This window comes from Coregonus lavaretus, assembly GCF_964263955.1.
Source record: "Coregonus lavaretus genome assembly, contig: HAP1_SCAFFOLD_316, whole genome shotgun sequence".
Classification (NCBI taxonomy): domain Eukaryota; kingdom Metazoa; phylum Chordata; class Actinopteri; order Salmoniformes; family Salmonidae; genus Coregonus; species Coregonus lavaretus.
Genome location: NW_028156444.1, coordinates 260843 through 286941, shown reverse-complemented (window position 1 = coordinate 286941; position 26099 = coordinate 260843). Strand labels below are relative to the sequence as shown.

The window sequence follows — 26099 nt, the reverse complement described above, 5'->3', positions numbered from 1 at the left end:
TCTTTGCAGCAACTCGACCATGAAGGCCTGATTCACACAGTCTCCTCTGAACAGTTGATGTTGAGATGTGTCTGTTACTTGAAATCTGTGAAGCATTTATTTGGGCTGCGATTTCTGAGGCTGGTAACTCTAATGAACTTATCCTCTGCAGCAGAGGTAACTCTCGGTCTTCCATTCCTGTGGCGGTCCTCATGACAGCCAGTTTCATCATAGCGCTTGATGGTTTTTGTGACTGAAATTGAAATGTTCCATATTGACTGCCCTTCATGTCTTAAAGTAATGATGGACGTTTCTCTTTGCTTATTTGAGCTGTTCTTGCCCTAATATGGACTTGGTCTTTTACCAAATAGGGCTATCTTCTGTATACCACCCCTACCTTGTCACAACACAACTGATTGGCTCAAACGCATTAAGGAAAGAAATTCCACAAATTAACTTTTAAGAAGACACACCTGTTAATTGAAATGCATTCCAGGTGACTACCTCATGAAGCTGGTTGAGAGAATGCCAAGAGTGTGCAAAGCTGTCATCAAGGCAAAGGGTGGCTATTTGAAGAATCTCAAATATATTTTGATTTGTTTAACACTTTTTTGGTTACTACATGATTCCATGTGTTATTTCATAGTTTTGATGTCTTCACTATTATTCTATAATGTCAAAAAAAAATTAAATAAAGAAAAACCCTTGAATGAGTAAGTGTGTCCAAACTTTTGACTGGTAGTGTATATTTTCTTTGCGGTTATACTTAAACATTTTTTATAACAATCTACCACAGGCTGTATGGCAGTCGCAAGTAAAACAAACCTTCGCTCGACAGTGACCCAGGAATACCAGGACCCCCCCAAAATAAGACAACGCCATCTATACCAGTAGTGTTACTTTTATTCAAATTCAACTAGATTAAATCCTTCAGAACATATTTAATGATATGCTGCTTTTTAAAAATGAAACTAGGTGTAACACAGCATTGATTCATAAATATGTAGGAATGCACAACACAATGAAGCATATATATTGCTGGAATGCTTGATCAACTACGGCAGAAACCAAGTTGACTTATAGCACCAGGGTTGTTTAGGTGAACAGACACCTGGGGCGGTTGATTTGTGAGTTGCCCTTCATGCCCGCTCCCATACCCTATAATTCTGTATTTCTTTGTGACTCATTTGTATACAAGTAGGCCAGAAAAGCCACATCCCTGATTGGCAGATGAGTGGCAACCCTGATTAGAAGCACCTGCTGCTCATCGTTTGTTCTTTAAAAATGCTGTTTTGAATTAAAAGAAAACTGTACCTACACACTGAAGGATGTAAAGCCGAAACGTCTGTGTACGCTATCCCTGATGCAGTGAAAATAATTTAGAACATCAAATAGTAAGCTTTATGTGAAAAAGATTTGAGTGCGAACCCATTACACCTTTTGTCAGTGGTAACCACTGTTCACATCAGAAGTGGTAAATGGGTGTTATTGAGGTATTCAACTGTTCCATTATCTTGCATTGTTCTCTGTACGTATTGTAAAAGAGGTATGTGGTTCTGTTGCTAAATCACACTTTTGTGCTACTTGTAACGGAAATGCATGCACAGTTAGGACGTTCTGCCCAGCACAACTCTCCAGACTCCAGTCCCTGTTTGAAAGCTGTGCTCTCTTCTTGCTGTGGGTCTTACAGGGTGTGTTTGTCAAACAGGTATTCTCCCATGGAGCCATGGGTCTCAGAGGAAGTGAGGCGGGTCAGGCTGCCCAGATGGTCGCCCAGCTTCTTGATGGTGTCGTGGCTGTCGGACAGGAAGTGCTGCTCTAGGAAGTCAGACAGCTAATGAGGAAGTAAATTAAAAGTAAGATTGTATTGTAATGCCCGGTTGCAACAGACACAGCACAGCATTGATATCATACTGGTAGATGCATCCTGCAGGTATTCCTTCAACATTTGATCTGTTCCTCCTTCTCCATATTTGATCTGTTCAAATCACTAACAGACCAACATAGCTGTTATGAGCTTCAGTTATACATAGCTATCATATACATCTGATCTAATAACACTGTAAACATCCATTAAAATATGCACAGCAGTTAATCACAATGGGATAATTATCATGGACTTACATGGGGGTCAGTGTGAGTATTGGCACCACGGTGCACCTCGAGGAGGGACGTGTTGAGGGTTTTCTGAAACTCCAGGGAGAAGGTGATGGCCGCCAGGCCACTTCGCCAGTCCTCCCTGCTGGGTTTCTGAAACAGAGAGACAGACAGCGCATTTCAAGGAATCAGTTTGAGCAAGGCAAGGCCCAGAACCGCTAATCTAGATCACAGAGTAGTTATTTGGGATGCATCAAGCAAAGTTATTTGTATATTAGTGATTCTTCACAGTTCTCCTGCAATGTAGTCAAACAGGCACAGTGACTTGGGTATCACAATTGCATGTAGGGCCCTGACAAATCCGCGTTGAGGAACACGCTGACGAAATAACGGAATCCAAACATTAAAACGGAATACAGTCAATGCATTCTAGCACCTTCCACATTCCATTCCACTTCATAAGAGGTTTTAAAAATAGGTTATATTTGACTCAACATTCCATTACATACATTAAGGCATTGTTGGCAGAATAGATGGATGCAGCTCAATACATTTCTTGATAGTCCCAAAAATATTGCTATCAGGTTGTAAATCCCAGCTGGCCTGGTACCTTGTTTGCTGCCTCCATTTGGGATGCACTGATCAACAGGACTAAAGTTCCCAAAATGTAAGAGGACTCCTGTGGTATTGACATACATGCAGAAATCCAGTCGCTGCACAGCTATTTTCAGGTCTCTCCAGAGATGTTCGATCAGGTTCAAGTCCGGGCTCTGGCTGGGCCACTCAAGGACATTCAGAGACTTGTCCCGAAGCCACTCCTGTGTTGTCTTGGCTGTGTGCTTAGGGTCATTGTCCTGTTAGAAGGTGAACCTTTGCCCCAGTCTGAGGTCCTGAGCGCTCTTGAGCAGGTTTTCATCAAGGATCTCTCTGTACTTTGCTCGGTTAATCTTTCCCTAGATCCTGACTAGTCTCCCAGTCCCTGCTGCTGAAAAACATCCCCACAACATGATTCTGCCACCACCATGCTTCACCGTAGGGATGGTGCCAGGTTTCCTCCAGATGTGACGCTTTGCATTCAGGCCAAAGAGTTCAATCTTGGTTTCATCAGACCAAAGAATCTTGTTTCTCATGGTCTGAGAGTCCTTTAGCTGCCTTTTGGCAAACTCCAAGTGGGCTGTCATGTGCCTTTTACTGAGGAGTGGCTTCCGTCTGGCCAATCTACCATAAAGGCCTGATTGGTAAAATGCTGCAAAGATGGTTGTCCTTTTGAAAGATTCTCCCATCGCCACAGAGGAACCCTGGAGCTCTGTCAGTGACCATCGGGTTCTTGGTCACCTCCCTGACCAAGGCCCTTCTCCCCCGATTGCTCAGTTTGGCCGGGCGGACAGCTATAGGAAGAGTCTTGGTGGTTCAAACTTCTTCCATTTAAGAATGATGGAGGCCACTGTGTTCTTGGGGACCTTCAATGCTGCAGAAATGTTTTGAAACCCTTCCCCAGATCTGTGCCTCGACAAAATCCTGTCTCGGAGCTCTACGGACAATTCCTTCGACCTCATGGTTTGGTTTTTGTTCTGACATGTACTGTCAACTGTGGGACCTGATATAGACAGGTGTGTGCCTTTCCAAATCATGTCCAATCAATTTAATTTACCACAGGTGGACTTCAAGTTGTAGAAACATCTCAAGGATGATAATTGGAAACAGGATGCACCTGAACTAAATTTCGAGTCTCATAGCAAAGGGTCTGAATAATTATGTTAATAAGGTATTTATTTATTTTTATACATTTGCACACATTTCTAAAAAACGGTTTTGGCTTTGTCATTATGGGGTATTGTGTGTAGATTGAGGACATTTTGATTGAATCCATTTTAGAATAAGGCTTTAACGTAACAAAATGTGGAAAAAGGGAAGGGGTCTGAATACTTTCCGAATGCACTGTATATGGAAAAATACACGTTTTAAAATGTAGACCAATCGATTGGTCGAAAGAACAGACTACTTTCGTACAACCAATATATTTTTGGGTCAGGGAAAGCCCTACAGAGAAGTAACACTAAGCTAGCTAGGATAACATTAGATATTTGCATGTTATGTACTGGACGAGGGCTAGCAAGCGGTTTTCAAAACAACGGGATTACCAACTTGAGCAATAAGATCTCAGCTTGCTAGATAGCAAAGCCAACCGAATATACACCTTAGCAAACAATCATTTTGTAAACTAATGTTAGCTTCAACTAACATGACAAGTACATAGACCTATTTCTTTGTAAAACAATGTTAGACAAAGTCTATGATATTAGCCAGAAGGCTCTGCTGCTATCTAGCTAACCAGTCAAGTCTTTTGAAGAAGCTAGCTATCTAGCATCATCTTTGTAGTGGTTATAATATATGCTGAAACACTAGTTTTCAAATTTCTAAATTTTCACAAGAGCATTGCTGTAGCGTTTAAATTCTGTGAATGCCATTTAGTAATTTTAACGAATTCTATCCATATTTAACGAGATCTCCCTGTTGGCAATGCCTGACAACGCACTGGAAATGGCTCCCCTGATAAGAAGAGGGCTTGGAACATTAGAGCGTGAAATTTGCATTGAGGGATCTCGACAATATTCAAAAATGTATTGAACTTAGTAGGAAATCAACTAAATGTATATATAATAAATCATGAAATTTGCCCAAGTTAACCCTATCAGTCCCTAGACCGCAGCAAAATTGGCTTTTGATTTATCTGACTTTCATTTATTTGCATGTCCAGCCCTTATATATTTTTTATTTTACCTTTATTTAACTAGGCAAGTCAGTTAAGAAAAAAGTATTATTTACAATGACGGCCTACACCGGCCAAACCCGGACGACGCTGGCCAATTGTGCGCCGCCCTATGGGACTCCCAATCACGGCCGGTTGTGATACAGCCTGGAATCGAACCAGGGGGTCTGTAGTGACGCCTCAAGCACCGAGATGCAGTGCCTTAGACCACTGCGCCACTCGGGAGCCTCACAATGAAGTGTTTTAACATTTATTTTCAGGACAACCTGGGCTACAAGTAGAACACAAAACAATGACAAACATTTGCATTCATGAGTTTTAATTGACAAATGTCAATTTAAAAAAACAAGGTCCGCCAAAGCAAAAACACGAAAAAAATGAATTTATTTGAGTGCTGTATGTATTGAAATTGTTTGCTCACTGGAAAATGAATATCCAACTAGTCAGTGACAACTGTGTGGAGTTTGTGACAGCAACTAAGTGAGCTTATTACAGTATTATAGACACTATGTCCTTGGATTTCCTATGATCTTCTAACGTTTCTTGTGTAGCTTGTGAACGTCAGAGCAAAACATGTTACATGTGCGTGTTTGTGACAGTCTCAGTTTTTCATAGATAGCTACAAACTACTAAAAGAATAAACCATTCGGACTCTGTAGACGTTTTTGTAAAAATACCTGGCCCTGGGCCCCTTCGGGATCCACCCTTGTTTTACAAACACCGCTCTAGCTCAGCCCCCGTTATTTACACGAACTAATGGTTGGTACCAATGGATGCAGAAGATGTTTAAAAGGGGTTAGAAGTCAAAATCGTGCCAGCGTCACGGTGGGACTCATTTGGTTAATAAGACATGAACAGAAAGCATGTGATTCTGTGTGTTGTGTGCGGTGCGAGCATATGCCTACACAGTAAATTTTGAAGTGTTAAAGTAACACTTAAAGAGTTAAATTTAACACTATTTCTGAGTGTATATGGTCCCACCCTGAAATAGTGTTAATTTGACTCTTTTCATAGTGTTAACATTTTAGAGTTAAATTAACTCTAAATAGAGTAAAAATTTAACACTCGCTTACACTGAATAGTGTTATTTTAATTTTACACTAAAGGTTAAATAACACTGGAGAGTGTAAATATTACCCTTGGAAGAGTTAATCATTTACTCTTCTAAAATAACAAATCAACTCTGATTGAGTTTGATTCCAGTCCAGTTTAACACTGCATGGAGTTGACACTCAAGGTTAAAATAACTCTGATAAGTGTTGATGTTACACACTATTGTGTTGATAATTGACTATCTTGCAGTGAAAAACAAGCTCAAATAGAGTCAAATTCTAACACCGTATAGTGTCACGGAAATAAATCTCAGCAGTATTCATTTTACACTTTTTTAGTGTCAAATTACACCAAATACTCCATTAAGTGAGTAAAAATCACAACTTACCACAAAATAATGCATTTCAAATTTTTATTAACAGCTCAACTATGTCAGGCTAAAATATATTAAGAATACAAATCCCTTTTTAAAACATTGACCTTAGGTTTCCATAAAATGGCAATAGGGAACAACATACAAGGAGGAATCTGTCGTTCCATACTTCATTTGAACATCAAAAGGTTTAAAGTAACACAGTTCAGTAATGTTGATCACCTTTTGAACCCTGTCTGGATGCATCCTGACCTTAAAGGCATAGTAATGGTAATCAAAACACACTGTTTCCATCAGTTTTCCACAGAGCAATACACAGTCATCTTTCACAGCAATAATTTTGATTTTACAAAATACAGGCATCTCAAATGCTACCTCAGTACAGATAATGAAGTCACGGCGGTACTCTGTACCATGATGTTTGATCCACTTGGCAGAAAACACACTGGTAGACAATACAGACCCAAATTTTAAAGCAATCTCGGGACCTTCTTTGAGCTCACTAAGTGTTACCATCTTCCCCGAACCTAAAGTTAATCTTTCCTTGCTAAAGGACTCTCGATACATTGCCATACAACTTTGGTGCTTTTTGGCTAATGTTTTTGTTACATTTTTAAAGCTTTTTAATTGCTTCTTAAAAAAATTATGTTTAGCTTCATAACGCATGCACCACATGTGCAGAACTGGGCCGATGTTTTTTATATTACGAGGGTAATGAATCATGAAGTGATGCTTTGGTAAGAGATTGATTGCAGGAAACAACTGCTTGAAGAGCTGATGATGATCAATGATTAAATGTTTGAGGTAAATGGTCATGCCTTCTGTAAGGACTGGGGAAAATACAATGTTAACAATGTGTAGAAGCAAAAGTAGAAGATGCCAGTGCTGGTCATCTGACTGTATTAAATCACCAAATAGCAAAGGCATATTACGTAATAAGCACCAAGACTGTATAGCATTCAACCCCAAATCATTACTTCCATCAAACAACTTTACTCTAGGTGGACGGTTTCGCTGCTGATTGTATCCATAGTCAAAAGCATGTATTCTACCAGCCAGTTGTTCAGCATTTAGGAAGTTTTCCTTAATGTACTGCAGGACAAGTTTGACTTCAAACTGAGCAACTCCTTCTAAAATATCGTGCATTATATCTACAGAAAAATTGTTGGCTGTATTAAAATACTGTAGTGAATTCAGCAGACAAATGCGTTTGACACCATAGATATGAGGTAGTGTAGGATCTGTTTGTAAAGTTTGACAGTGCAGTTTGTGCATCTCGATAGTTCGTAGTACAACTTTTGGATCATCTTCACAGAACACAGTTTGAAAACAATCTTTCTCAAGGAGACAGAAACGACAACAATACCTTGCCCCAAATGACTCCACAAAGCCAAATAAACCATGCAACCCAAGATTATCACCAGTGACCTGAACTATGGTACCGTGAATCACATCTTTCAATCTGGGAACTTTAAGTCCCTCTGTCTCGAGTACTTTAAGATCACTGACAAGTGGCTCAAGTATCAAATTAAAACCATAACGCTTGATGTCCTGCGCATGGAAAAGAGCACCCAAATGAATATTTATCAATGATGAATTAAAGATTGGGGGAAAATTCCTTAATGTAAAGTATATAGCACCTAATTTGTGTATACCCTTTTTAGACCCCAAGGGGTTTGCTGTTTCAAAGTCGTCATAAAATAGCTGGATCTGTATGGCATCTTTTTCTATAGAGAATAAGGGACTTTTTTTAAAATAGGCGGCATCTCTCAAGTCTGCATACACACCTTCCTTGGGCATGTGCCTGGGCTTGAACATGTCTGCAAGTTCTGGGTTTTGAAAAATGGCCTTTAGTGTTTCTAAAATAGGAATATATGCAAACTTGTCAGTTACAACGACCTGATCGTATGTCCCAGTTGTTTTGTTTCTTCTGCTGTCAAATCTTGTGCCAAGCACCTTTTCAACAGGATACGATTCCCCATTTCTCTTTGAAGTGTTTATTTCGTTTAGCTTCTGAATTTAAGGGTGTGAAAGGGTTTTCCAACTTTTGCAAAGATTGTTCTATTCTGTTCTTATTTTCAGTTTCCTGTGGAGATAAGCACTGCAAAGCTGCATCTGTAGCTTGACTTTGAATCTCAAAAAACACTTCTTCCATGGAGGAAACAAAACTATTTACAGTAGATTGACTTAATCCAGCTGCTTTTAGTTGTGCAACAGCAGAGGCACACATATCTAGAGTGCTCCTGTTGGACTTTTTCAACAGAGTAGATGTGGCTACCTCGTGTTCATTAACTGTCCGTGACGTTGTAGCTGTCTCCTCTACATTAGTGGTCACTGCCTCTCCAATGCTGCTTAAATAAACATCAGGGTCAACCTGTTGGTCAATATACTCAGTGTGTTTTGTGTTTAAATGTTTCCTAAAACCAGAAAACGTACCAAACGCACAGCCACATCCAGTCTGAGCACATTTAAGCCGGAGATTTTTTCCAGGCAAGTAACCGTGAACTAATCGTAAATGCCTAACAAGCATATTTGAACTCGATAACTCAGCCTGACAAACAAAACACTTCATGTTCGAGGAGAAACTTCAAGCACTAATGAAGTAACCTCGCCCTGATTTCAGCAACACGAGGGCTCTCTTTGACCTTGCCAGCATCGATGCTGTACACTGTAGTTTGGATGAAAGTGTACATGTTGTGGAGCATGGTGTTGTAGGATGTGCCAAACACAAAATGTGCCTTAAATAGTTCGTCAAAAGCAACAAGAGAAGAGGTTGACCTGCAAGGTATGGCATTCTTGTCGATAATGATGAAGAACTGGTGGATTGCATTCTTCTTAACTCCAACAGCTAGGAGATAGGGCTGAGCGCTAGTAGTGATGGCATCGAGATGCTCTTGAATGTTTGTTCCGGTCTGCGAAGACAAATGAGGGAAAACTGTAGTTAATGGCCAAGTAGTTGTAGAATATGCAGAAAGAGCCAATACACTACTCTTATTGAATATGAATATTGAATGAATACTTGTAGCCTAATATTAGGTGTTCATACCACAAATTAGAAAAAATACAAACCTTCTTGAATACCACAAGATGTTTCTCTGCTTGGGATGCGGAAACCTTTCCTGGTCTCTTCCGACCCTGAGCGGAGGGTGGAATCAGGTGTATAAGCAGTAAAACCGATGACAGATCACTGTCCCAACCTGTAACAACACAAGTTCAATGTTAACACACTTCAGTTACGTTGTTTTCTTTACAAAAGACCCCCCAGACAGACAGCAGTTCTACATCACAAGAAGTTCTCTAACTAAAACATCCACAGGGCTGAGTCAAATCTCAAAAGTTTTGTTCAATATACTGCTACAGAACGTACTCGTAAATCTTTCACAGATCCAGCTTCTTAGTATTATGTTGATATTTAAATGTTTACACATAATGTTGATATTGCAATACAACACAAAAGGTAGGCTTACAAGCATCTTACCAAAGTCAACATCCAATTCAGTGCCATCCTCAGGAGGATCAGCTGCCGGCAAGAGTTCTTCAAGCTCACTTGTGGATGGAAGCTTTCTGCATTGTTTGATGATCTTTTTCTTGAACGTGACCGGCCACCTTTCCAGAAGCTTGCTTGAGGTATCCTCTCCGAACATTAGAACAAAATCCTGTTCAACCTGGAGTGGGGTGGTGTTGGTGACAATTTCAGTTATTTGACAGCCAATCAAATTGTATTGCGTGCTAGTTTAGCTAGCTAGTATCACTACAATGTCTTACAAAACAATTCACTTGTCATAGTATTTTCAAAATAACATAATTACCAAGCTTTTGACGTCTTTAAAACGTGGAAACTCAGACAGTATGTTGCTTGACTGCTGGGGGTCGAGGATCATTTTGCGGCGATACACAAACGTCAGTTCCATTTTCTTCTTGATTGTGTCTGCATCAGCAGAATGTTTCATCAGTGAGATTGCTTTGTTGCACTCATCATCAGTCAGGGCAGTCTCTGGAACAAACTGGGATTCTCGTCTGACAGTCGGTCCTCCAGACATGTCTTCACCAGTTGATCCTTTGGCTGATTCTACACAACACGGGAAAATTTCAATCATGTCAAAAGTTTTAGTAGCCTGGCTAACTTTTAAAGGAAGTACTCCACTGTAAAATATACTTTTTGAGCTGTAAACTAAATGATATGAATGATATGTTTGATGCTAGGGAGTGTGGCAAGCTGGTTTAGCCAAGGCCAAATGGGAAGAAGGCCAAATTACAGGTGTTGGCCATCTGAGGGGCAGAGGACAGCAAAGGGGGGGGGTGGTTACATGATATATATGAATGTATATGGAGCGTGATAAAAAGGTGACCTTGAAATTGTGGCGTTAATGGCGACGCAAGGAAAAAATGTGGGTGCACCTACATTTTGTGCTGGTGCACCTAAATAAAAAAGTTAGGCGCACAAGTGCAACCAAGACAAAAAGTTAGTGTGGAGCCCTGCATCAATGCTGGTGTTAATATTGACATTATTTCTTCACAATTTATGAAATCTGCAGTTTGTGGGTTGAAAAATGTATGAAAATGCCATCTACTGGTTTAAATCACCCTAAAGTTTGCAAGGCCAGTTTGCCAGGGGTTGCCTCGACCAGTCAGTGTCGAGGCAACCCCCCCTTATGTCACAGTCCTTTGTAGGTCTCTGATGCATATTTTCTTTAAATTTGCTAAGAGGGAGGGAGCTAGCAGAATTGAAGGATGTAGTTACACATTATACTATATGTCTGAGAAATAGTGCAACAAATGCAATTATTGATCTAGCAACTGTTTTGTTCCATACATTTTCCAGTATTACCTCCGAATGATGATCGCCTGTCTTTGGCGGTGCCTCTCTGAATAGTTTTAATCCTCCAGGCCAAGTACCCAGTTCCACTCTCGCCATCATAATAATGCTCCTTGAAGGATGAAAGGATAACAAAAATGGATACTTCATTTAAAACAACATGGTCTGGTAGGATTCAAAAACTTCCAATAGCATTTAACATTACAACTATTACTGTGTGCAACTCACATAGCCATTCTTAGAGAATGGGTCACTGAGGTACGGGAATAAGGTCACTATTCCTTTGGCATACATTTCTTTCACCTGTCTGGGTGGAGATGTACTGCAAAATTGAAGAAGAAAGGATTGTGCAGTCATATTCACTTAGATTCAGATTTAGATTTACAGATTGAGAACACAAGGACTATTAACAAATTACCCATTCTTTTCTGTCATGTCAGCTGCCAGCATGTTCACCATTTTGCGTCTTGTTTCATCCGTCAAGGACTTGGTTCGGTTGTATTCATTTATTATACGTTCCCCACCGGTTTTGTTGGTAAGAGCTGATTCCACCAACTTAAAACAAAATGCTAACGTCAAGCTAACGTAGCTAACTGTAGCTAGTTTAGCCAACTCCCCTTAGTCTTTGCTATGTTCCTGTAATATCTGAACGTTAACAAGAAGTACACAATCCCCCCTCCACGTTGTATTAACATAACTTACAATAAATCGGGCTGACATTGTCTAGTTTGAACGTTATGTTCGTCAGTTAATGTTAATTAACGTTAGCTTAATACTGCTGGCACATGGACTGGACAGAAGTCAGTCACAACATGTTAACGTTAGCCTTTTTAAAATTCGACATTTTAAGACCTAAAACCAACTAGAGTGCACTGTTAGCAACGATATAAAGTAATTCTTAAATGCTGCTTCTGTTAAAATGACAAATAATGTGTGTATAGTCGCTTAGGATAAACTTACCGCAGTCATTCCACATGAAGAAAATGGCGCCGTGAAAATGTGTGGTCCGTTTGAGACGAGTCGTAGGTGGGCGGAGCTTTCCAGAGTACGTCTGACACTGCGTCTTTTAACACCGTACTTTAACACCAACACTGGGCGGTATCTTACTCCAACTGTTGTAGTAATAACTCTGTAAGAGTCAATGTACTTTGACACTGCATATTTAACACTATGGAATTTACTGTGTAGTCTACGCTTTTCATAGCCATTAGCGATAACGCTAATTGTCTGCTGGTGGATGGAAAGGCTTTCCCAAAAACCTTATCAATTAAATGTTAACTACAAAGTTGCCAATGCCTACCTGGCAGAAGGATATCATGATTATTTTCATTAATCCCGTGGCCATTTGTTCTGCAAACCCTGCAATCACATGAGCACTACAGAAACACTGGTAACCAAACAATGGTCTCTGGCTGGTGGGCATTGCATTTACGTCATTTAGCAGACGCTCTTATCCAGAGCGACTTACAAATTGGTGCATTCACCTTATAGCCAGTGGGATAACCACTTTACAAAATGTTTTTTTTTTGTGATTTTTTTTTGGGGGGGGGGGGGGGGGGGGTAGAAGGATTACTTTATCCTATCCCAGGTATTCCTTAAAGAGGTGGGGTTTCAAGTGTCTCCGGAAGGTGGTGAGTGACTCCGCTGTCCTAGCGTCGTGAGGGAGCTTGTTCCACCATTGGGGTGCCAGAGCAAGGCCAATGCCTACCTGGGTAACTACATTTCTTACATTTTTCTCAGATCTCAAAAGTGGTCTCCTGATGTGATTTAAGCATTGTTGTAGACTTAGAAAAACAACAAAACTGGATGTTCTATAAAAAAAAATAGATTTTGCGATCAAACCTGAAAACAAAAATGGAAAAAATGGTCCTGGGAAAACAAAAATGGAGAAAAGCGGAATTTGGGAAAAAACTGAATCAGGCCAAACATTTAACTGATTTTATAGGGCCCTATACATGGGTAAATTATGATAGTGAGGGAGAGGGCAATTCCAGGACAGTAAATTCAGCTGCCAGTCTCAGGTACAAAGGCCTTAAAAGCAAAATAGGAGTGAGCATGTTTTGTAGTTAACCGGGGAGAAATAGTGACTTACAGCGATGGTCTGAAGGAGAACGCGACCACCTCTCATATTCTGGTATTCCAGCAATTTCTCTGCTTGCACCCTCTCCTTCACAGAGCACTCCAGGAAAAACTAGAGAAGCTGGGCAAAGCCACGTCGTCCCTGTCGAAATACATCCCCTAGGAGAGAACAGAGAAATAAAACATGAAATACACATTGGATAAAAACAGGTCAGTAACATCAACAGATCACATGTTTTTATAACATGCAGGAGCACAGAGGAGAAAATAGCCAGTGACATCAATAAGGGATCATTGCTTTCACCTGGATTCACCTGGTCAGTCTGTCATGGAAAGAGCAGGTGTTCTTAATATTTTGTATATACATATTATATAGATCATACCAGGGAGAGGTATGTGTAGGATGCAGTCAGCTTGATGTTCACCAGCTTGTTGATGTTCACCTCACTCTCTGGGTGGAAGTTGTGATTTACCTGCGACTGCATCTCTGAAATGGCAAAATAGACATGAAATTAACTAAAAGATAAATAGGTCACTGGTATGAAATATATATTGACTAATTTAATAAACCATATGTTCACCCACACCATTACTAGTAACTAGCAACTTTCTTTTCTGCAATGAAACAAAGGCATCGATTTTAAATAATAAGCGTAGTCTTTGGAGTTATGAAATCATAGCTAATATAACTCATGTCTACATGAAGCGGAGTCCGTGCAGCTGTATGTATAGCCTACTCATTGTAAATGTTGCAATTACACTAGGCAGCCCTAGTATTTATATATCATATCAGGGTTTCCGGCAGCATTTTAATTTAATGGGCATTTGAGGAATTTACTGGACCCATAACCCAATTAGGGTCGCACCCACGGTGCTCAGAATGACAGAAATCACATTTACATTATGGTTATTCATCTTAACAGAACATGCAACTCAAGGATGCAACGGTGTGTGTCCTTCTTACCGAATTCCGATGCGCACTTTGACGATAGAATAACTGCCACATTTACTTTTCCTCAGCCAACAAGACGAGTAACGAACAGCAAAATCACTAGCCTATGTCAATCTAATATCCCCTATAGTAGAAAAGTTGACATTCTATTGGTCAGCTTGTCGTTTTGTGCGAGAAAGAAATGGCCTATTCCAAACAGACTCTGGGACAGTTGTGGGACGATAAAAGCAATAAGGCTGATGCAATAGATCAGAACGATTAGCTTAAAATGTTGATAAATTTATTTATTCACGTTATAAGCGCATCAATGAGCACAGGCAGTAGGCTACGTGCAACTGTTTGTTCCATAATACAATTGGCGGGAAAACACCGGGCAAAAGCGCACCAACACATTGTCAAAAGCGCACCGCACTGCAAGCGGTTTCATGTGACAGAGATGAAAATATCCGTTAGAAATTTTGAAAGAGGGGAGATCTAAAGATGCAACAACTAGCGTGGGTTGCTAATATGACTATTACATACACTTGAATGGGAAGCACACTTCAATTACCAGTTGAGAAATAAATAGTAGGCCTAGCCCTTTTTAATTGTTGCCATCAAAACTGTTTTTAACCTCTTATGGATCTGACCCTTTTTTTTTTTCAATTTGCCTAAAATGACATACCCAAATCTAACTGCCTGTAGCTCAGGACCTGAAGCAAGGATATCCATATTCTTGATACCATTTGAAAGGAAACACTTTGAAGTTTGTGGAAATGTGAAACTAATGTAGGAGAATATAACACATTAGATCTGGTAAAAGAAAAAAGTGTTTTCTATTTATTTTTTTGTTCCGTCATCTTTGAAATGCAAGAGAAAGGCCACAATATAATATTGCAGTTTAGGCGGAATTTAGATTTTGGCCACTAGATGGCAGCAGTGTGTGTGCAAAGTTTCAGATTGATTCAGTGAACCATTGCAATACTGGACTATTTTGTATCAAGTCTGCCAAAATGTGCAGAATTGGTCAAATTATACATTCATGTACACAACTATAGAGAACATAGAAAAGTGATATGGTAATAGAAAATGTACGTTTACACACTACCAGGAATGTCATACATGATGGATCATTAGCTTATACACTAACTTTCACACATCTAGATGGCCGTGCAGGGTGGGTGGGGAGCCAGAGACAGCAGGGGTTCAACTGTACAACCCAGTTCCTACATTTGAATATAAAAATTGATTTTATCCAACAAAACTATGCTACATTTTATCTCTGGTGGTCCTCTGTAGCTCAGCTGGTAGAGCACGGTGCTTGTAACGCCAAGGTAGTGGGTTCGATCCCCGGGACCACCCATACACAAAAATGTATGCATGCATGACTGTAAGTCGCTTTGGATAAAAGCGTCTGCTAAATGGCATATAATAATGATAATCTCTGGGACCCTTAGGATGACAAATCAGAGCAAGATTGCTGAATGTAAGTACATTATTTACCTTCAGAGGTGAATGTATCAAACCAGTTGCCGTTAGAATTAAATAGAAATTAAACTAAAAATGACTTATGAATTCATTTTTAGAAACACGAGTTTGGCCAGTCTGTGGCTTCAGGCTCATGCAATGGTGCCTTGAGAGCAGCGGAGAATATCCTCGCCACACTTGCAGAGCCACTGGGAATGCTAAACACCCTTTTGGCCACTATTGCCAGGCTGGGCAGAGATGTAGAGTTGTTTTTTTATTTTTAGGTAGGCCTAAAAGGTTTTTAGGCTAAATAACCCAATCAAAACAGAAAGCTCCTTGAACGTGGGAATATGCCAGGCCAATTGGGCCAAAATCAATGATGGCCTATTGTATAGATAATACAAAAATGAATGAAACGTTAAGAGCTCTGATTAATTTGTCTATAAATAATTTGCTACAATGACACACTTAGTTATCTACCCACCTCATTCCTTTATTTTAGCATGTGCATGTAGTAAGTACACCATCATGCTTTTGGGATACATGTCTTTTCACATTCCACAATGATTTTTTAGTTGTGGACACTAGATCACTGCACTACCTCTCTTGGTCCTCATCTTTGTAAGTCACCTTGATTTTGCACCTGTGTGTTTTATCAGTTTCTTTATGAAAACATTTAGCGAACTCCATGACAGTAGCTAAAGCAAGGGGCTATAGCAGCACACAAGTAGACTACAAATGCATGCTGGGCCGGGCATGCCCTGAGCCATGAAGTGAGCGCTACTGGAACGAAATTGGAAAGGGTGAGAAGACCGACGTTCCAGCCTTTGGGAATCTCGCTCCGTGCTACAGTGAAATTGGGCACGCTCCGCTCCAGCTTCGCTCACATACTCTGATAGGTGGATCGCGGTCCGTATTCTGACCCAGAACGGACCGCGGGTCCAGATAAAAAAAAAGGAACAAAATGTTTTTTTTTGGGGGGGGTTACTCAAGTATATCAATACACAAGACATGGCAGGAAATGTGCTTTAAAGTTGCTAAATGTTCTCTCAGCCCCATGGCAAAATGTGAAACTGCTGGAAATTAGTTTTGAAACTGCATAAAAATAAAATCAGCCAACAAGATGTGTTAATAGTGAACAGTTTGGGGTCGCATTGTTGCGAGGTGGGGGTTTCTTACTACACTGATAAATTAAAATATCCATCTGGACCTTTGCCATCTAGCTAACCCAAAGGCCGGCAGATGGCCACATTGAGTCGTTTCATCTTACCGTCCACAGAGAATGCATGCAGCTAGCTATACATGTATCAACGTGGACCGGTTCGTATTGAAAAAGCATTCTCCATTCAGGCTGCAAATCCGACGATTTCCTCGTTAATGGCGAGAAGGCAGAAAAAAAGCGGGAAATAAGCCTACCATTCCACCACCATGGATAATGGGTTATGCCTAGGAATGCTAGTCCCGGATGTTGCTATTGCGTTCAGCCAATCAGGTTGCAGGAACCTGTTTACCCCAGGCTGAATGTGGGGCGCAAAATCAGGATTTAGCATGGTGGTGGAAAATCGTGTTTCGCAAAGAAAATACGCATATTTCCCGCATTCTTGCCATTAAATCGAGTTAAGGAGTAAGTCGACGCATTTGCAGTCTCTATGGAGAACGAAAACCGGTACACGGGGGATGTGAGTGTATAGCCGGCTGCATCTATTCCCTTTGGACGGTTAGATTAAACGTCTCGATATCTGCCGGCCTTTGGGCTACCACTTAGCTAGGATAAGAGTGACCGGGCCTTCTAAAATAGTACTTAAGTACCCCTGGTCTAACATATCTCGAATCCTGGACTTAACAAATAAAGGCATGCCCATACATTGCAAAGTTTGGCAGGCTGGCACTTGCCAAGCAGTCTAAGTAATGCGCGACAGTGAGTGTAGTGACCTACAGTACAGTAACGGTAGCTCGCTAACAGACAAAAACGAGGAATGCAGATCAAGACAAACTAGCTTTCTAACTGGCTAGGTCACCAACACGGGTGTACTTCTCTGATAAGGAACGTTAAAGATAGTCGTTAGCTACCTAGCTAGCTTGTTGGTGTTACCCAAATCAATATTAGCTATCCACAGTAAACAACTTAAATAATGTCTCACAGCTAACGTTAGCTTGTAAACCTCCAGCTAATTGCATTGACGTATCAAATACTGAAGTACCAGAATGTTGTACTTACTTTCTCCCTTTTGTTTCTAATCACTACCAGAGCAGCTAGTTAGTTGACCTGAGAAACAGCGCTTTCCTCTTCGATTAGGTTTCACAGCAGTTGGCATCCAATAAATGTTGCATTACCGCCAACTACTAGACTGGAGTATAACTCCCTTATACTTTGCTTAATTTTTTTATTTTAAATACCATACCATCTAACACTACACTAAAAAAAAGAAAAAATAACAATAATAATAACTACCATACTCCATAATTTAAAACTATTTATTCCTACTTCATGCCAACAGCCTTACTGGGCTATCAGTTACTTGTCAACAACACTTAAGATGTACTTCTGGGTCACATTATGTCATACATTTTCCTAATAAAAGTCATTAACCTGTATTTATTAATGATGTATGAAAAATAATTGTCTAAACATGAACAATTATTCAAATTTTTTCATATTTAGGTGACATTTGCATAAATGTTTGGTTTTAAAACATGTTCCGAGGTCAAATAAATGCCCCCAATGCAAATCACTGTATATCAGTGGAGGCTGCTGGCGGGAGGACTGCTCATAATATAGGCTGGAACAGAGTGTTCTGTCTGGAAAGAACACTCCGTTCCAGCCATTATTATGAGCCGTCCTCCCCTCAGCAGCCTCCACTGCTGTATTGCCATTACATATTGGCTTATAGAGAAAAAACTATTATTTGTGCCAATGTAAAAGTGGGCTGGAGTGTACTCGGTAAGGTCTGTAGAATCTATATATGGTGTCATTTCATGGGGCTCTGAATAATATGGAGTGTTGCTGGCCTGGTCAAACAGCTTAAAAATGGGTGCCTGGACACTACAGTGGGGAAAAAAAGTATTTAGTCAGCCACCAATTGTGCAAGTTCTCCCACTTAAAAAGATGAGAGAGGCCTGTAATTTTCATCATAGGTACACATCAACTATGACAGACAAATTAAGAAAAAAAAATCCAGAAAATCACACTGTAGGATTTTTGATGAATTTATTTGCAAATTATGGTGGAAAATAAGTATTTGGTCACCTACAAACAAGCAAGATTTCTGGCTGTCACAGACCTGTAACTTCTTCTTTAAGAGGCTCCTCTGTCCTCCACTCGTTACCTGTATTAATAGCACCTGTTTGAACTTGTTATCAGTATAAAATACACCTGTCCACAACCTCAAACAGTCACACTCCAAACTCCACTATGGCCAAGACCAAAGAGCTGTCAAAGGACACCAGAAACAAAATTGTAGACCTGCACCAGGCTGGGAAGACTGAATCTGCAATAGGTGAGCAGCTTGGTTTGAAGAAATCAACTGTGGGAGCAATTATTAGGAAATGGAAGACATACAAGTCCACTGATAATCTCCCTCGATCTGGGGCTCCACGCAAGATCTCACCCCGTGGGGTCAAAATGATCACAAGAACGGTGAGCAAAAATCCCAGAACCACACAGGGGGACCTAGTGAATGACCTGCAGAGAGCTGGGACCAAAGTAACAAAGCCTACCATCAGTAACACACTACGCCGCCAGGGACTCAAATCCTGCAGTTCCAGACGTGTCCCCCTGCTTAAGCCAGTACATGTCCTGGCCCGTCTGAAGTTTGCTAGAGTGCATTTGGATGATCCAGAAGAGGATTGGGAGAATGTCATATGGTCAGATGAAACCAAAAAAAGAACTTTTTGGTAAAAACTCAACTCGTCGTGTTTGGAGGACAAAGAATGCTGAGTTGCATCCAAAGAACACCATACCTACTGTGAAGCATGGGGGTGTAAACATCATGCTTTGGGGCTGTTTTTCTGCAAAGGGACCAGGACGACTGATCCGTGTAAAGGAAAGAATGAATGGGGCCATGTATCGTGAGATTTTGAGTGAAAACCTCCTTCCATCTGCAAGGGCATTGAAGATGAAACGTGGCTGGGTCTTTCAGCATGACAATGATCCCAAACACACCGCCCAGGCAACGAAGGAGTGGCTTCGTAAGAAGCATTTCAAGGTCCTGGAGTGGCCTAGCCAGTCTCCAGATCTCAACCCCATAGAAAATCTTTGGAGGGAGTTGAAAGTCTGTGTTGCCCAGCGACAGCCCCAAAACATCACTGCTCTAGAGGAGATCTGCATGGAGGAATGGGCCAAAATACCAGCAACAGTGTGTGAAAACCTTGTGAAGACTTACAGAAAACGTTTGACCTGTGTCATTGCCAACAAAGGGTATATAACAAAGTATTGAGAAACTTTTGTTATTGACCAAATACTTATTTTCCACCATAAATTGCAAATAAATTCATTAAAAATCCTACAATGTGATTTTTCTGGAATTTTTTTCTCATTTTGTCTGTCATAGTTGACTTGTACCTATGATGAAAATTACAGGCCTCTCTCATCTTTTTAAGTGGGAGAACTTGCACAATTGGTGGCTGACTAAATACTTTTTTTCCCCACTGTATATGGTACAAATATAGCACTGTACAGGAAAAACAATCCATTGTGTGTATATAAAACCTGTGTCCAGTCTACTCACTTGAGTCCCTAGAATACAAAACAGATATGTTTGAACAAAAAGCTAGGTCATAAGAAGTGTTGCTGGACTTTTACTGTGTTCAAACAACTTAAAGTGAGGTGCCTGGACACTACAGTGCCTTCAGAAGGTATTCATACCCCTTGACTTATTCAACATTTTGTTGTGTTACAGCCTGAATTCAAAATGGATTAAATAAATAAAAAATTCACCCATCTACACACAATACCCCATAATGAAAAAATGGAAACATATTTTTATACGTTTTTGTAAATGTATTGAAAATGAAATACAGAAATATCTACCAGTCAAAAGTTTTGACATACTTACTCATTCAAGGGTTTTTCTTTATTTTTACTATTTTTTACATTGTAGAATAATAGTAAAAACATCAAAACTATTAAATAACACACATGGAATCATGTAGTAACCAAAAACTTGTTAAACAAATCAAAATATATTTTAAATTTGAGATTCTTCAAATAGCCACCCTTTGACTTGATGACAGCTTTGCACACTCTTGGCATTCTCTCAACCAGCTTCATGAGGTAGTCACCTGGAATGCTTTTCAATTAACAGGTGTGCCTTCTTAAAAGTTAATTTGTGGAATTTATTTCCTTCTTAATGCGTTTGAGCCAATCAGTTGTGTTGTGACAAGGTAGGGGGGTATACAGAAGATAGCCCTATTTGGTAAAAGACCAAGTCCATATTATGGCAAGAACAGCTCAAATAAGCAAAGAGAAACGACAGTCCATCATTACTTTAAGACATGAAGGTCAGTCAATATGCAGTCGCAAAAACCATCAAGCGCTATGATGAAACTGGCTCTCATGAGGACCGCCACAGGAATGGAAGACCCAGAGTTACCTCTGCTGCAGAGGACAAGTTCATTAGAGTCATCAGCCTCAGAAATTGCAGGCCAAATAAATGCTTCACAGAGTTCAAGTAACAGACACATCTCAACATCAACTGTTCAGAGGGGACTGTGTGAATCAGGTCTTCATGGTCGAATTGCTGCAAAGAAACCACTACTAAAGGACACCAATATGAAGAAGAGACCTGCTTTGGCCAAGGAACACGACCAATGGACATTAGATCGGTGGAAATGTGTCCTTTGGTCTGGAGTCCAAATTTGAGATTTTTGGTTCAAACCGCTGTGTCTTTGTGAGATGCGGTGTGGGTGAACGGATGATCTCCGCATGTGTAGTTCCCACCGTAAAGCATGGAGGAGGAGGCGTTATGGTGTGGGGGTGCTTTGCTGGTGTCACTGTCTGTGATTTATTTAGAATTCAAGGCACACTTAACCAGCATGGCTAACACGGCATTCTGCAGAGCTACGCCATCCCATCTGGTTTGGGCTTAGTGGGACTATCATTTGTTTTTCAACAGGACAATGACCCAACACACCTCCAGGCTGTGTAAGGGCTATTTGACCAAGAAGGAGAGTGATGGAGTGCTGCATCAGATGACCTGGCCTCCACAATCCCCGACCTCAACCCAATTGAGATGGTTTGGGATGAGTCGGACGGCAGAGTGAAGGAAAAGCAGCCAACAAGTGCTCAGCATATGTGGGAACTCCTACAAGACTGTTGGAAAAGCATTCCAGGTGAAGCTGGTTGAGAGAATGCCAAGAGTGTGCAAAGCTGTCATCAAGGCAAAGGGTGACTATTTGAAGAATCTCAAATATAAAATATATTTTGATTTGTTTAACACTTCTTTGGTTACTACATAATGTGTTATGTCATAGTTTTGATGTCTTCACTATTATTCTACAATGTAAAAATAAAGAAAATCCCTTGAATGAGTAGGTGTGTCCAAACCTTTGACTGGTACTGTAAGTATTCACACTCCTGAGTCAATACTTTGTAGAAGCACCATTGGCGGCGTCTTTTTGAGTAAGTCTCTAAGAGCTTTGAACACCTGGATTGTACAATATTTGCCAAATATTATTTTTAGAATTCTTCAAGCTCTGTCAAGTTGATTGTTGATATTGCTAGACAGACGTTTTCAAATCTTGCCATATATTTTCTAGCCGATTTAGGTCAAAACTGTAACTAGGCCATCCAGGAACATTATGCAACTCCAGTGTAGATTTGGCCTTGTGTTTTAGGTTGTTGTCTTGCTGAAAGGTGAATTTGAAAACGATTCCTTTCAGAAAATAAAATTCCCAGTGTCTGTTGGAAAGCAGACTGAACCAGGTTTTCCTCTAGGATTTTGCCTGTGCTTATAGCTGTATTCAGTTTATTTTTATCCCCCCCAAATATCCCTAGCTGATGACAAGCATACCCATAACATGATGCAGCCACCACCATGCTTGAAAATATGAAGTGTGGTACTCAGTGATGTGTTGTGTTGGATTTGTCCCAAACATAAGACTTTGTATTCAGGACCAAAAGTTCATTTCTTTGCCACATTTCTTGCAGAATTACTTAAGTGCCTTGTTGCAAACAGGATGCATGTTTTGAAATATTTTATTCTGTACAGGCTTCCTTCTTTTCACTGTGTCATTTAGGTTAGTATTGTAGAGTAACTACAATGTTGTGGTCCTCTGTAGCTCAGCTGGTAGAGCACGGCGCTTGTAACGCCAAGGTAGTGGGTTCGATCCCCGGGACCACCCATACACAAAAATGTATGCACACACGACTGTAAGTCGTTTTGGATAAAAGCGTCTGCTAAATGGCATATTATTATTATATTATTATTGTTGATCCATCCTCAGTTTTCTCATATCACAACAATTAAACTATGTAACTGTTCACCATTGGCCTCATGGTGAAATCCCTGAGCAGTTTCCTTCCTCTCCTGCATCTGAGATGGAAGGACACCTATATCTTTGTAGTGACTGTGTGTATTAATACACCATCCAAAGCCTAATTAATAACTTCACCATGCTCAAAGGTGCAGTATATTCTGTTTCTGCTTTTTTTATTTTTTACCCATCTACCAATCAGTGCCCTTCTTTGCGAGGCATTGAAAAACGTCCCTGGTCTTTGTGGTTGAATCTGTGCTTGAAATTCAATATTCGATTGAGGACTTTAGCAGAGACGGGTAGCACGTTTTTCTCTCTACTGTCCAATATGTGTAGGGTACAGAGATGGTGTAGTCATTTAAAAATCATGTTAACCACTATTATTGCAACTTTTTATACAATTTGTTAAGCAAATTATTTAGGCTTGCCATAAAAAAGGGGTTGAATACTTATTGGTTCAAGACATTTCAGCTTTTCATTTTGTATTAATACAAAATAAAATAAAATACAAACAAAATTCCACTTTGACATTATGGAGTATTGTGTGTAGATCAGTGGCACATAATCTCAATTTAATCACTTTTAAATGTAGGCTGTAACACAACAAAACGTGGAAAACATAAAGCAGTTTGAATACTTTCTGAAGGCACTGTAGATCAGATTCAATGAGTATAATGGTGAACACCTTGAAATAAGGTGTTCACCATTGTACATTGTCAAAAGAAGATAAATCTGCAATGATGTGATTAATTGGTGTAACCTGCACATGTACTATGGTTCTGAGATTGTTTGGTGTATTTCATGAGCTGATATCCTGAACCCTGATCATGCATATAATTTGAAACTTCTGTGTAACTGTTGATGATCAATTTGATTAATTAACTTCATTGTGATATTTGTTATGAATAAAGTATGCTTTTTGGGCCAAATTTAATTGCATCTCTCTTTACTTTTTGAATAAACATATTGTACTATGTTGTATATTTTTGGTATGACAATGTGTCCTATGACACATTGCTATATTTCAGGGGTGTCAAACGTCCGGCCCGCGGGCCGCATCAGGCCCGCAAACGGGTTTAATCCGGCCCGCGAGATGATAAAAAATAAAAAGAATAATAATAATAATAATAATTTTGTAAAGTATAAAAATGCGCTGCAATTTTTCAATAAAATAAACTGCTGTTCCAATTGCGTCCACTGGATGGCGCAATAGCAATTGTGTTAAGCAAGCAAACTGTTTATACCGGGGCAGAGCAAGTAGGTCAAGCACGTGCAGCCAATGAGCTACTTTGTTTTGCCCGCGATATTTATTACGGCTTCTACTTTTAACATGATGTGCTTTGGCACCCTTATTGCCCATATATCTCTGTCAAAAAAGAGAAAAGTGGACGCAGAGTGCAGAGTGTTCCAAGAAAAATGGTCATCCTATTTATTCACAGAATTGAATGGGAAAGCTGTATGTTTGGTGTGTTCAGAGCATGTTGCAGTGCTGAAAGAATATAACCTTCGTCGCCACTATGTGAGTCTTCATGCCGACAAATATGACAACTTTCAAGGACAGCGGAGATGAGAGAAGGTGAATGAACTGTTGGCGGGTCTGAAGAAACAGCAGTCTGTGTTTACTCACAGCCGAGACATCAGTGATGCTGCAGTGAAAGCTAGCTACCTCATTGCTAATGAAATCGCAGTGGCTTCAAAACCATTTAGTGAGGGTGAATTTGTAAAAACATGCATGATGAAGGCAGCGGAGATTGTGTGCCCTGAAAAGCGGCAGGCTTTTGCAAATATCAGCCTGACAAGAAACACAGTTGCAGACAGGATTTCCGATCTTTCAGTGGATTTGGACAGCCAGTTGAAGCAAAAAGTAAAGTCATTTATTGCGTTTTGGTTGCAATTGATGAAAGCACGGACATTACAGATGTTGCACAACTGGCCATTTTCATCCGCGGAGTTGATGACACATTGACCGTCACCGAGGAGTTCGTGGAGTTGGTGCCGATGACAGATACAACGACAGCAGCTGATATTTTTACCGCACTCGTCGGCGCGCTGGACAGGGTCGGAGGGGACTGGTCCCGCGCTGTCAGCCTGGCTACAGATGGTGCGCCCTCAATGATCGGGAAAAAAGCAGGTGTTGTGACAAAGTTCAGAGAGAAAGTGCAATCTGCAAATGGAGGACGGGATTTTTTTACTTTTCACTGTATTTTGCACCAGGAGGCTTTGTGTTGCAAGTCATTAAAGATGGATAACGTCATGAAGGTGGTTATCCAAACTGTTAATTTCATCCGATCCAGAAGCCTGAATCACCGTCAGTTTGACAGCCTTCTCAGAGAGAAAGACCACATCAAGACCACATCTATGGCCTGCCATACCACACTGAGGTAAGATGGTTAAGCCGAGGTGCTGTGCTGAGGCGTTTCTTTGATTTACGAGAAGAAATTGAACAGTTCATGGAAGAAAAGGGCAAACCAGTGATAGAATTTCATTCCGCAGAATGGATGCAGGACCTTGCATTTATGGTGGATGTTACAGAGCACCTGAATAACTTGAACAAACAGCTGCAAGGGCGCAACAAAGTTGTCACGCAGTATTATGACAGCATACGTTCTTTCAAGTTGAAGCTGTCATTGTGGGAGACGCAACTTGCCGGTGGTGATGCAGCTCACTTCCCCTGTCTGAAAAATGTGTGCGCGACCCAACATGTGGCAGACATGAAGCGGTTCAAAGATAAAATAACGGGACTGTTACGGGAGTTTGAGCAACGCTTTCAGATTTATGTTTATATGTTTTTATGTTGATGTGCTATTGTTTTTAATTGATTTTATTTTATTTGTATATTTAACCTATTCTTGACTCTGTGGTTCTTGCACTTGTTTGGGGAACAGGATTTCATTATTTTTATCTACATTTCTGCCTGAGAAATGACACCCTGATATAGTTCTGTGATCTGTGAAACAGTTCTGTTAATCACTGAGGCATTGTGTGTTTGTGTGTTCTTTTTCTTTAGAATTTTCAAATAAACTTGACGTGTTTTATGATTAATAGTGATGTTGTGCTTGTA

The 26099-nt window shown here is 40.3% G+C and overlaps 1 pseudogene across 1 annotated transcript; it reads right to left on the bottom strand.

Annotated features, from left to right (window-relative positions):
* Window positions 1-1564: 1564 nt before the first annotated feature.
* LOC311126329 (ferritin, lower subunit-like) lies at window positions 1565-17843 on the bottom strand (annotated as a pseudogene). The gene is made up of 5 exons: window positions 17784-17843; window positions 13551-13654; window positions 13181-13326; window positions 2104-2229; window positions 1565-1813 (listed from the first exon to the last, which is right to left on the bottom strand). The product of its transcript is annotated as a ferritin, lower subunit-like (transcript).
* Window positions 17844-26099: the final 8256 nt, after the last annotated feature.